The sequence below is a fragment of the Podarcis liolepis genome (assembly GCF_965112155.1).
Source record: "Podarcis liolepis genome assembly, chromosome: 14".
In the NCBI taxonomy this organism is placed as follows: Eukaryota; Metazoa; Chordata; class Lepidosauria; order Squamata; family Lacertidae; genus Podarcis; species Podarcis liolepis.
This window is the reverse complement of record NC_139569.1, coordinates 6,307,174-6,319,895: the sequence shown is the minus strand read 5'-3', so window position 1 is coordinate 6,319,895 and position 12,722 is coordinate 6,307,174. Positions and strand designations below refer to the sequence as shown.

Sequence of the window (12,722 nt, the reverse complement as noted above, 5' to 3'; positions counted from 1 at the left end):
ATACTGAGCATCTGTATCTGAAGAAGTGTGCATGCACAAAAAAGCTCATACCAATAACTAACTTAGTTGGTCTCTAAGGTGCTACTGGAAGGAATTGTTTTATTTTGTTTTGTTTCGACTATGGCAGACCAACACAGACTATGCAACACAACTGTGAATAGCCACTGGTTGCAGCAATTCCTTTTATAAGCAGGATACCATGGGGATTAAGCGTACTACTCAGGCAACGGTCCTGGGAGTCGCTTCCTCTTCTTTCCTTCCCTTGCCATACTTTACAAGGGTTAAATAAGTAGTGGCTGGTGGGGCAACACAACACAGATAGGCAGTAGTGCTTACCTGGGTTCCCAATGCCAACCACTAGTTACCAAGAGGGAGGAGGAGGCTGCAGCAGGGAGCTAGGTGCAATACAAGCATGGCAGCACTGCCAATCCATCTCTCCCCACTGCCTCAACCCACTTGGTAACCAAGTGTGGAATTGGAAAGCCAGGTGAGCAACACAGCCCTCCCAGTGCTGCTCTGCTACTGGTTAAATGTGCTGTTCAAACAACTGCCATTCCTGGTCTCCACTTAGCACCTTCCACTGAACTGCCACTTGGTAAAGGTAAAGGTAAAGAGACCCCTGACCATTAGGTCCAGTCGTGGCCGACTCTGGGGTTGTGGCGCTCATCTCGCTTTATCGGCTGAGGGAGCCAGCGTACAGCTTCCGGGTCATGTGGCCAGCATGACTAAGCCGCTTCTGGCGAAACCAGAGCAGCACACAGAAACACTGTTTACCTTCCCGCCGGAGCGGTACCTATTTATCTACTTGCACTTTGACGTGCTTTCGAACTGCTAGATGGGCAGGAGCAGGGACCGAGCAACGGGAGCTCACCCCGTTGCGGGGATTCGAACCACCAACCTTCTGATTGGCAAGTCCTAGGCTCTGTGGTTTAACCCACAGCACCACCCATGTCTCCACTTAGCACCTTCCACTGAACTGCCACTTGGTAGCAAGGGTTAAATATGAAGCTTCTCTAACTCTGAAAGAGGTAGTTACAGATAGGTAGCCGTGTTGGTCTGCCATAGTCAAAATAAAAAAAATCCTTCCAGTAGCACCTTAAAGACCAACTAAGTTAGTTCTTGGTATGAGCTTTCGTGTGCATGCACACTTCTTCAGATACACTGGAGTGTATTTATAAGAAGCTGATTACAAAGGGGGGGGGGGGAGGAAACACCAAGATTGAGTGAAACTGTGTATGGTGCAATCAAAATGAACTTCATTTGCAGTTTCTTAAATCCAAGACAGGTTTCCTCTCTGTCTGCTTCAAGGGATTGCAACAGTAAAACAGATTAGAAGGTTAAGAAATTTTCTGCCTATTACTATGCTGGGCGTGTCCTCTCCCTTAGATTTTCTGCTTTGGGTTTTATATATATTTCACCTTGACAAGTAAACTATTAGGACAGGTTTGCGTATAGCATTGCCTAGAGAGGAAAAGACAGTAGATCTGCTTGAACTCTGCACTCTTCTGGTTCTAGGATCACTACACTCACAGTCTAGTGAACCACCAAATCCAGAGCTTTCCAAACTGTGTGTCGCGACACGTTAGTGTGTCGGCTGCAGTGTCTAGGTCTATCACGTGAATGCTCCCCACACACCTCCTGGGGTGGAAAGAGGTTAGTTTAACCTCCAGTTTGCTAGTAAAACTGAATTACTGTGTCACGAAATGTTGCATGTCTAAAAACAGTGTAACACCCACAAGAAAAGTTTTGAAAGCTCTGACCTAATCCAAGCTTCACGTCCAAGCTTTATGGCCAGCTTGTTTTCCACATACAAAACTTTGGAAGCCTTCCACTGCCCCTATACCAGAGTTCCCACTTACTTTTCAAGGTTTCCCCATTGCTCACATGTGTCTTGCAAGACAAAATAATTTTGCAGAGGACATCATCCAAACACAGTTCTGTTGCCTGAAACTCCTCTTATCTCCTTCCCACAACCCATGTTCTGGAAGATGAAACCACTTTCTCTAAATTTGCTCTACTTAAACCTTGACATTTAATGAGAAAGATTGCCACAGCAGCTACATATTCATATTCATATTCATTCTCATTCGTGTCTCTCTCTCTCTCTCTCTCTCTCTCTCTCTCTCTCTCTCTCTCAGATTTAAAGGGCTACCATCCCCTTTTAAAGACAGAAGGGAGAGAAAAAGAGCAGGTGGGAGTCATTCTGAGAGCACGCTCTCTGTTTCTCTTAATAGAAAGACTGGCAAGAGTGGCATCACCTACACAGGTGAAAGAGAGAACCGGCAACAGTTCAAGGCCCACAATAACCAACCAATAGCAATAAAATATCAAGAGGCAAAAGAATGTACAAAAACCACTTACTAGGGCATTAAAAAGCAGTCAAAACAGAACAGATCCCACCTACTACTCTTATCTCAGACTCCAAGGTGTCTACAAACAAAAGACCATGCACTTGCCCCCTTTTTAAACAAAAGGTTGATGGGTAACCACAGCAATAGACTTATTTCAGACAACTTTGCCCAAGTCTTGAGACTACCAGAAAAGCCCTTTACTTTCCAGCACTGGTGTTACCCTCTCCCAAAGACTGTATCTGGAGCAGAGCTCTTACTGATGACACATAGGGGAAGAGGAGAAAGTAGATGTGTTTCTGAGATATGCAAGGCAGCCCAGCCCCCGAGATACATGGGTTCCAAGCTATTAAAGGCTTTAAAGGTCATAAAATATCACCTTGGCTTAAGTCTGGAAATTCACTGGCCCAGTCTGCACATTATGGCAAAACCACAGTTAACTGTTTACCTTGGAATGGGGAGATTGATCCTCCTTGTACTAAATGAAAAATAAAGTAGAATAAATCAGTTGTGATTCCTGGGTTAGCTTATGTCTGAATTGTCATGGTTTGTTCTCCTGAAACCATGGCTGGTAAGCCAAAAACAAACTTTGCTTGGCTTTATATTGTGTTTTGCATGGAGCAAAGCAAACCATCACCCCTGGTTCTGACATAATGCTGAGTCAGGGGTTGTGGTTTGCTGCTCCCACCCACACTGGGGAGGAGTAAAAAGGGAGCTAACTCTATTCACCATGGCTTGCCATGGCAGGCAAACATGGATGGGTGAATCTTTCCATTTTGGTTTCACAGTTTCTAGTATTTCCAATCTTCAGTTCTCCATATGCTTGTGTCGTTGTTTTTTTAAAAGTTATCATGAAAATTCATTGGCACTGTAGTGCAAATTCTCCTAATATACACTTTTTTAATGCAATTTTGACTAATATACAAAATTCTGCAAAGCAAATTTCAGTAATATAATGCAATTTTTCTATGTTACTTTCACAAACATATGCATTTTTATGCACAGTTTACCTTAGTGTGTGCATTTTTTTACTTATCTGTGTGGAGAACTGTACTGCAAAATTCAGAGAAGTGTGACTTTCAAAGGATTGTTGTGTTTTGGTTTGCATAGCATTTTAGAAAGTGTGAATTACACATATTCTCCTTTAAATGTGAACTGAAGTGAGTTCCTCTCTCATCCATAAATGCAAATGCTGTCACTGGGCAAGAAGCTATGGCATCACGCAACAGCTGTTGTTTCCAGACTGCTTTTAAGGGCAGCCCCATATAAAAGTGCATTGTAGTAGCAAGAGATAAAGGTGCAGCTAGGCAAGTGACCCTCTATATAAAGCAGCACAGAATTGCACAAGGAACGCAGAAATGCAGCTGCACACTGAGCAGCCACTGCTGCCTCTGAACACATCTGCCATAGCACCACTGACCTATAAGTGAACTTTCATAGGTCTGCTACTCAAGATTAGAAATGCAAATATGTCCTTAGGTACAAGAGATAGAGGCACTCAGATCTCCAACTATTTAGTACACTTCCAAGTCAATGGAATGTACCAAAAAAGATAAAAGTATCTTATCAGCCTTTACTCTAATAAAACCAGAGATTGCTTTACATTCTTAAGACTATAAAAAAGGTTAAGGAAAGGAAAATCCTATGTTTAAGACCTGTGAAGAAACATGGCATTGCTCAGTTGCTGAGCAATACTCATATCTAAACTCCAGGCAGAATGATGTGTTTTTCTTTTGATATGCACTTGCAGTCGCTACTGAAATGGACTCAAATTGTGCACATGCACTCTGTTATAATACAGACCACTAATGAACTTTAAACCATTACAAGAGCCATTTATAAGATCATCCAAGCTGCTCGGATAGCTTTCAGCTCAGCTGATTTGTGCTGTTGTGGTTTTGTAAAATTCTAGTGTGGAATGTATTCCTGCAGACATTTACTCAGATGTAACTGAATTTAAATCACACTTATACTATTGAATAGCACGTGTAAAAGCCACAAACAGGAAATTTTACATATCTGGGAGCATTATCTATGCTATATCAAGGAAAATGGCAATGCTCCACTATAAAAATCAGAGAAGCAAATGCTACCACTTTTGCATGTTCTTGGCTCATAAAAATTAGCAAAGATAAGCTTTTGCAAGACCAATGCAATTTATGGTGTAGCTGAAAAGGCACAGGAGTTAAAAAAAATTGCCGTGAGCTGCATTTGAAAGCTATGTAGGTAAAGAAATGTGAGGGCTCACTTAGATAAGCACAAACAAAACAGAGTTTTATAGCAGCTTAAAGACTAGTAAATACACTGGTAATTTAAAGCCTAGCAGACATACACACAGGTACAGAGGAAAGAAACTGTAACTAGTGGGACCAAAAGACCATGAAATGGGGTAACTGTGGTTGTCCATATGAAGAAGAAGAAGAGTTTGGATTTGATATCCCGCCTTTCACTCCCCTTCAGGAGTCTCAAAGCGGCTAACATTCTCCTTTCCCTTCCTCCCCCACAACAAACACTCTGTGAGGTGAGTGGGGCTGAGAGACTTCACAGAAGTGTGACTGGCCCAAGGTCACCCAGCAGCTGCATGTGGAGGAGCGGAGACGCGAACCCGGTTCCCCAGATTACGAGACTACCGCTCTTAACCACTACACCACACTGGCTCAGGATGGCATCGCCTTCTGGAGCACCTAAGCAGGATCATTTCCCATTGCTCCCCTGACTTCTAATCTAGAATGGAAGAGCAAGCAACCTCTTAACCCCAAACTGGAAGGGGGGTCGCAGAATCAAAACACACGACTGGTATGTGAGTTACCTCAAAGCAAATCCCATATACAACTATTAATGATGAATATAATGTATGAAAAGAGGAGTGAGAAAGGAACTGAACCCAGAAGTCCGTAGAGGCCCCTCTCACATGTATGGCACTTGCAGAATCCATACTTTTAATTCTTAGTGGAAAGTTATATGCCGGCCCCAGAAAGAAGGGTGGGTGGAATGTCGTCTGGGAGACTCAGAGAACAGAAATTCATGGCAAAAACATTTCCATTTTCTTCAGAGGCTCCCTGAGTGCATGAATAATTCTGATTTCACAGAGCAGTAATACTCCTAGGCTTCCTGAGGACCAGTCATACTGTCCCAACAACTGCTGCAGAACTCAGTGGCCAAGTGTTCCATCTGCAGAGCAAGAAATTCTATTAGTAATGTTTAGTAAACATGTGAACAGATGCCAAAGATGCAACAATATACATATCTAAGCTGAAACCTGGTGTATTACTTAAACCTGAAGTAATCTAAAAGCTTTCTCTTAATGCACACAAGCAAAGCAGAGCAGACATTGCAGTGAGTTGGACTAGATGATCCCTACCAACTCTACAATCCTATGGTCCTGTATTTGAGAATTGTGTATAACATGCCCCTTCTCAAAGGCACCAAAGATCTCCCCTGTTAACAGGGGCGGAAAGTTCTTGCTTTCTTATTGGCTTGTTTTTGTTCTTGTTTTTATTATGTGTTTTGTTCTTGTATTTTTATGTTGTGAACCACAATGAGATCTATGGATGAAGGGTGACATACAAATAAAATCAATCAATCAATCAATCAATCAATCAATCCATGATTCTATACTGGGAAACAAACTCTCAGTAAGGCCAAATCAATATCTAGCAAAGCTGTAGTTTTTAGATCTCCAGAACAGAGAAACCTATGAACAATACTGTAACTGTTTCAGCTGTAATATCTTATGTAATATTTCTTATGTTAAGATTCATGATTTGATTAGATTATTAGATTTGCACAGAGGTTTGTATATGAAAATTCAAACAAACCACAAAAGGCTGCTTATCTAAGGGAATTAATTTTCGCACCCATTAGACATGTTTACTCAGCTTCATTTCAACTTATGCCCACAGAATATTGGACTGGTAAATTCTTTAATAGGCCAACCAATTACCATCTTTGTGTGTGTAAATCAGGCCAGAACAAAGACACTGCGCAGCATATCCTGTATAGCCTTTTGTATAATTCACCTAGGGATGTATTTTTCTATTCACTACCGAATTTTCTGGAAGGTTAATCAGATTATTTCAAAATTAAGATAGTTACTGGTTGATGCAGACAGGTTTGTTACCTATAAGGCCCCTTTATATGTGCTAGCAGCAAGAAAAATCACAGGATATGTTTTTGACCTAAAACAGTATACAGTAAGCTCCAAAGAGCCAGTGTGGTGTAGTGGTTAGAGAAGTAGACTCGTAATCTGGGGAATCAGGTTCGCATCTCCGCTCCTCCACATGCAGCTGCTGGGTGACTTTGGGCTAGTCACACTTCTCTGAAGTCTCTCAGCCCCACTCACCTCACAGAGTGTTTGTTGTGGGGGAGGAAGGGAAAGGAGAATGTTAACCGCTTTGAGACTCCTTCGGGTAGTGATAAAGCGGGATATCAAATCCAAACTCTTCTTCCAAAGAGGAGTTCTTTTTTCATCTAAATAATTTGAGGAACCTTGTGATTATAAACTTTAATAATTTGCAATTCTGAAAATGTATTGTTGCATGCCACCCCAGTCTCTGAGTGGTGTGAGACTCCAGGGGTTCTAGACACATACCCAGGGTTTGTGTTTCCTTTTGGAACAAGGCCTAGTGGAGACTGTAGTGTCTTTAGGATACAGTGGAACCTCAGTTGTTGACCTCTCTGTTGACGCATGTTTTGGCTTTCGAACGTCGAAAACCCAGAAGTACCTGCTTTGGTTTTCGAACAATTTTTGGAAGCCAAACGTGCCTCGCAGCTTCTGTTTTGAGTTTCCCTATTATATTGAGGCTTCCGCTTTCAGTTCTCGGTTTTTGAATGTTTTGGAAGTCGAACAGTCTTCCGGAACGGATTACATTCGAAAACCAAGGTTCCATTGTATATGGTCTATTTACACACTTACGCAACTTGAGCCTGTGATGGATGTGTTCACAGCAATAACACCCCCCAAAGGGTCTTGTTTATCCCACAGCCACAGCCTTGGATTCAAAAAGAAATCAAACCTTGCTTTCAAAAATTGCTCTGACTCTCTCCCCAGCTTGCTGCTTTTCTTCTGGCTCACATCACTGCCAAACTCTGTTCTCCATTGTGGCTTTTTCTGTAGGGGGAGGGCCCTCCACCAATTTGCCATCTTGCACCAAGTCCCTTAATTCCTCATTGCCTCACCAGGAAGTTACCTTGCCTATTTCAGGAATTAGAAGGTTTGATTAGCTTTTAACACTTGCTAGATCAAGGGATTAGAGGGGTCTGACACACACACACCCCAAAAAGCCTCACAACAGTATGTTTTAACTTTCTCTTCCGATTATTTGTTTTAATGATTTATATTGTAATGGTCATTGGCTACTAAGTATAAGACACTGACTTACTGACTGAGAATAGGGATATCACCCTCAAAGGCCGCTGAAGCTGCTGCCTGCAAGAAAGAGTGGGCAGCAATAACCCCATTAGTAGGTCTTTCACTAACACTTTATAGGCTAAGAGTATGTGTTCTTTAAGCCATATGGATTTGGACATCTTACTTTCTCTAGCCTCTGACCTTTGTACTCTTCCATGCAATCTAAATAGAAGCGCAGTGCACACCCACAACCACAGTGCACCACATACTTCTAGCTTGTGCCGGCTCTATTCCCTGGGATCACAGAATCATAGAATCCTAGAGCTGGAGGGGGCCAAGGGTGATCTAGTCCAACCCCTGCAATGCAGGAATCTCAGGTAAGCATCCATGACAGATGGCCATCCAACCTCTGCTTAGAAACCCCTAAGGAAGGAGAGTTCACCTCCTCTTGTGGGAGTCTGTTCCACTGTTGAACAGGCTTGGTGCAAAAGGAGAGCAGAGAAATCTAGAATCTATGGATCAGGGGAAATATGGCTGCAGGCCTATCTCTTTCACGCTGAAGACACGTGGTTTTGGGTCCACTAACAACACTCTCAGCCTCGAGTCTTTGTGGGCTGGTGTTATGGCCACTAAAAAAACCATCTAAATGTGAGCAAAATAGGAAAAATGTGACCACTTGTTCAAAGGGCTTGGAGCTATGGAGTTTGGCTCCTAGAATCACCAATATGGTCCAACATTATGGCTAACTAGGTAGAGTCAGTTTATGAGTCAAGGTCACCCTACCCCTTGGTGAAGTAATTATGAATTGTTCTGCCTACATGCTCCAGAAGGGGGCATTCATCCTGAGGATTAGGAATGCCCTCTGTGAACCTTTGGAGAAGATAGTATTAGCAAAGTGTTGTGAATGTGTTCTTGCATGGATCTGAGCTGTACATAAATGTTGCAGACCCACCACTATCCAATACATTTCCTGGCTTTGGGGATTTATTGTTGACTTCCTGCCCCCTTTATGCACATATTTGGCTATATATTTGCCAACTGAGGATACACTTCATGCATCTCATAAAAGCTTGACACTAAATCTGCTTATCTTCTAGGTAGCCACAAGACTCTAGCTATTACTTTTTCCCCAGTGCATATGCCATCTTGGGGTTAGCACCGATCCTTATGTAACCAAAACAGCACCACCTACTCACAAAAGAAAATTATCAGCAGGCTCAGGTGAATGCTGAGCTTTGAAGTACAAAAAAGAGAGGGAATACCACCCCACCTCCCAAATAGAGAAAACAAGAGGATGGAAAGAAGGAGTGCAGAATCAAAGTCAAACAAAGCCATGACCTGAGTCTCAGCCAGAGCTCATTACATGGCCATAGACTCTACTGGCAGCCAACATGACCTTGGTCTTCAAGGGTTCCTTATTTGGGACAGTTTTTCCACTCTGGACACCTTCAAGGGTCCCAGCCATCCTTCCAGTGGTGGAGAAGCCAGAAAACAGAAACACATCCTCACCACAGCAATATTTTGTTGCACAGCCTCACTTATACTTTTAGAAAGTGACTGCTTCAAGAGGTGAGGTAACTATGGGACTATTAAAACAAATGATGGAACTATTAAAACAAAAACAAAAAAGTCAACAAAATATCATCTAGGACAACAGTTAGGAGAAGCAGCAGTAGTTTCAAATCCAATAGTTAAGTTGTCAAGGGAGTATGACTCCTGTTCCCAACCCTCGTTACTGTCACCTCATCTACACTGTGAAGAATCCACAAACGATGGCATCCTTCACATCAATATGCCTCTTTCAATACATAGAGCCACAACACAGTTGGGTAATTTTTAAACCCCACCTGTAATATTGAAGTAGCTCCCTCACACACACACACACACGCTCGCTCTCTCCATATATAAATTACTACAATTCCTAAAAGTCTATATGGTGTAATTAATGTTTGCATCAATTAAAAAAACCCAGAGAATATTATATTACACAACTGATTGTTCACAAATCATTGTTAATGATACAAAAATTGACACCAACACCTAAACTCTCCCAACACAAATCAAATAATGTCAAAGAACAGGAAGCCAATGTTCTACATTGACTAATGTCATCTAGTCCAAATCCCTGCAATGCAGAAATGACAGCTAAAGAATCACAGACAGAAGGCCATCCAACCTCTGTTTAAAAACCTCAAATGAAGGAGCCTACCACCTTCCAATGTTGACAATTCCCATAGTCAGAAAATTCATTCTAATGTTTAGACAAAATCTCTCTCCCTTTTTAATTCAAATTTGAATTAATTGATTCTGGTCCTATCCACTGGAGGAGCAGAAAACAAGCTTGCTCCATCTTCCATGTGACAGCTCTTCAGATAACTGAAGACTAGAACATGCCCAACTCCCTCAACCATTGATTTCCAGAACCTTTATCATCTTGGTCTCCCTCCTCTGCACACATTCCAGCTCATGTGTATGAGTGAGTAACCAATAAGATTCTGCTACTCAGCTGCTAGCAAAAACATATTTTGGTAATTTTCATATTGTGAAGACGTGGCTTAAGAGTAAGTAAAACTGTCAGAATGGTAGAATAAGCTGCACACAAAAATATGTTAGAGGTTCAACTTAATTCCCATTTTAAACAGCTGAAAAACCAACATGTGAAGAGCATATAAACCATTAGTTCATCTACTCTGTACCGTCTACTCTGACTGACAATGGCTCTCCAGGGTGTCACATAGCAGGGCCAGAAAGTCTATCTTTCAGAAATCCTTCTTCTAAAAACTGCGTATGCTGGGAATTAAATGTGGGACCTTCTACATGCAACGCTGCTCCATTTTAAAATCTGAATGAAAAAGCTTGAGTCTGGGAATATGGAATCCAATAAAAAAGGGAATGAGTTTATTCTAAAGCCCTGGTTGGCAACTAATTTTTAAACTGGGACCATATTTTCAATGCAGCAAAGCCTCAAGGATCAAGGACACTGGCTTTTTTAACACCCTCTTCCCAGCATGAACAACACAGCTTCTGACCATGCCCACTCCTTATACACTTCAATTTATTGCTTCCCTATTTGAGCCAAGATGCAGGCGAAAGGGAGCCAGTCTTCTGCTGGTGTTCAGGCAGGATAAAAGGCAGTAAAAGAGCCTGTGCATCAGAGCTTTTGAGGAAGAAGCCACTGACAGGGCCTGTTGCAATGTATGTGTCTGAACCCACATGCCTGTCTCCAGACAGTGCCAAGGGTTGGTATTTTCTAAGACCTGCCAAATGCCAACCATTGCAACAGCACAGTCATTTTCATTTTGCATGGAGCACCTGAGGTCAGAGGGAAAATTCTGTTTCCACTCCTCATATACAATACATAAAGTGGATCTACTGAGGATGCTTTGTCCAACATTCAAGGTATGGCAATGGCAAGTGATGTGCACAGTGCTACAGTGGTGCCTCGCAAGACGAAATTAAGTCGTTCCGCAAGTTTTGTCGTCTTGCGATTTTTTTCGTCTTGCGAAGCACGGTGTCGGGAAAGTTTTGGAAAAGCTTCAAAAATCACCAAAGTCTTTAAAAACCTCAAAAAAGGCTACCACACCGTGTTCTATGAGTTGCTCCTTGAATTCAAGTCGCAACTGTATTAACGGTGTTAAGAAAAAGGAAACAAACTTGCAAGACGTTTTCGTCTTGCGAAGCAAGCCCATAGGGAAAATCGTCTTGCAAAGCAGCTCAAAAAACAAAAAACCCTTTCGTCTAGCGAGTTTTTTGTCTTGCGAGACATTCGTCTTGCGAGGTACCACTGTATTTTTCTAGAAAAGGAGGTGCCAGAACTCAACATGAACACCTCCCTCATACTCTTTAATGGCAATGGCACCGACCTGAGAGATGCCGGAACTGAGTTCCAGTGAGTTCTGGCAGTGGGGGGGGGGGGGAATCCTGAAGGTGCATAAGAAGAGGCAGCATATTTCTGACAGCAGTGGCTGTTATTGAGGGCCAAACAAGAAACCTCCGGAGGCTTAACTGAGCTTCTAGGCAGCATACAGTAAAATTAAAACCCACAAAAGGCAATTTTAATAAGCAGAAATAATATACAGTAGTATAGTTTTGGTTTAAATAATCCTGCTGTTGTACTGCATTGTACTTTGAAATCCTCGTTACACTACAAAATTGTAAGTTCCTTTTTAGAATACTGTTCTTCCTAAGGCTATGTTTCTATTAATAAGGTAATGCTGCTATGTTTGACTTTTAAAAAAAAAGAACCTTCCTGGAATAATCTGCAAAGGAAATGTACATGCCTCAGTATTCCTATTTTTTAACAAGACTACTCAGTTAAGACAGCTTCAATGCTTATTCCCTATTGTGGTCCCGTGGCCTGTGTGCACTTGATAATGGTTTTATTATGAAACTGTCAGAGGTTTAACAGTTCTCTAACTAGAAAAATGCCTTTTAAATGTGATGCCTTTTTAAAAAATACAGCGCGCGTTCAGGACTCTCTCTACACTGCTGCAGAGGCAAATCAGCCTCAGGGCAGTAATCAGACCTCATGATTAATGCCCCTTCACCCTCCTGACTTAATCACTTAGAGATATCACTGTGGAGGGCTTGATTTTGTAACAGACCTCTCTGCCAATCGGAGAGTACAGCTGAAGCTTAAAGGATTATGCTGTGTGTGTATGTGTTGGGGGAGGTCACGTGAATACATGGAGTTCAGTGCCACTAACAACAGTGATGTGGTGGAGTCAGCGTTCCTCTCCTAAGCTCAGCTATTGTTTACCCTTTACAGAAATGAGACACTGGAGCTTTTGCTGAACTTACTCTGAGAAAGTTCCAATTTGAGGAGCAAAATGTTTCTGCCTGCTGTCAAGAAGCCTACATACTTCACTCTGAGGCAAGGTAGTGCATACCAGGTGAGTGTTCAGCTACGTTGCTTTGTAGCTTGCTTTTTAAAACAAAGGGAATTAAAGGGTGTTGTTTTTGCTATAATACAGGCAAACGGTTAATGAGCAAAAGCACAGAACTTCTGCATCAGAAGGCAGTAA

The 12,722-nt window shown here is 42.1% G+C and overlaps 2 protein-coding genes across 9 annotated transcripts in view; one reads left to right on the top strand and one right to left on the bottom strand.

Annotated features, from left to right (window-relative positions):
* CHLSN (cholesin) overlaps window positions 1-12,722 on the bottom strand; it is a 141,327-nt gene that overhangs the window by 62,902 nt on the left and 65,703 nt on the right. The gene's annotated exons all lie outside the window — the stretch shown is intronic.
* GPR146 (G protein-coupled receptor 146) overlaps window positions 1-12,722 on the top strand; it is a 48,680-nt gene that overhangs the window by 17,395 nt on the left and 18,563 nt on the right. For all 3 annotated transcript variants that reach the window (XM_083474802.1, XM_083474801.1, XM_083474803.1), the window contains one exon: window positions 12,467-12,590. The gene's annotated coding sequence lies outside the window, so the exon portion shown is untranslated. The remainder of the gene's footprint in view (window positions 1-12,466; window positions 12,591-12,722) is intronic.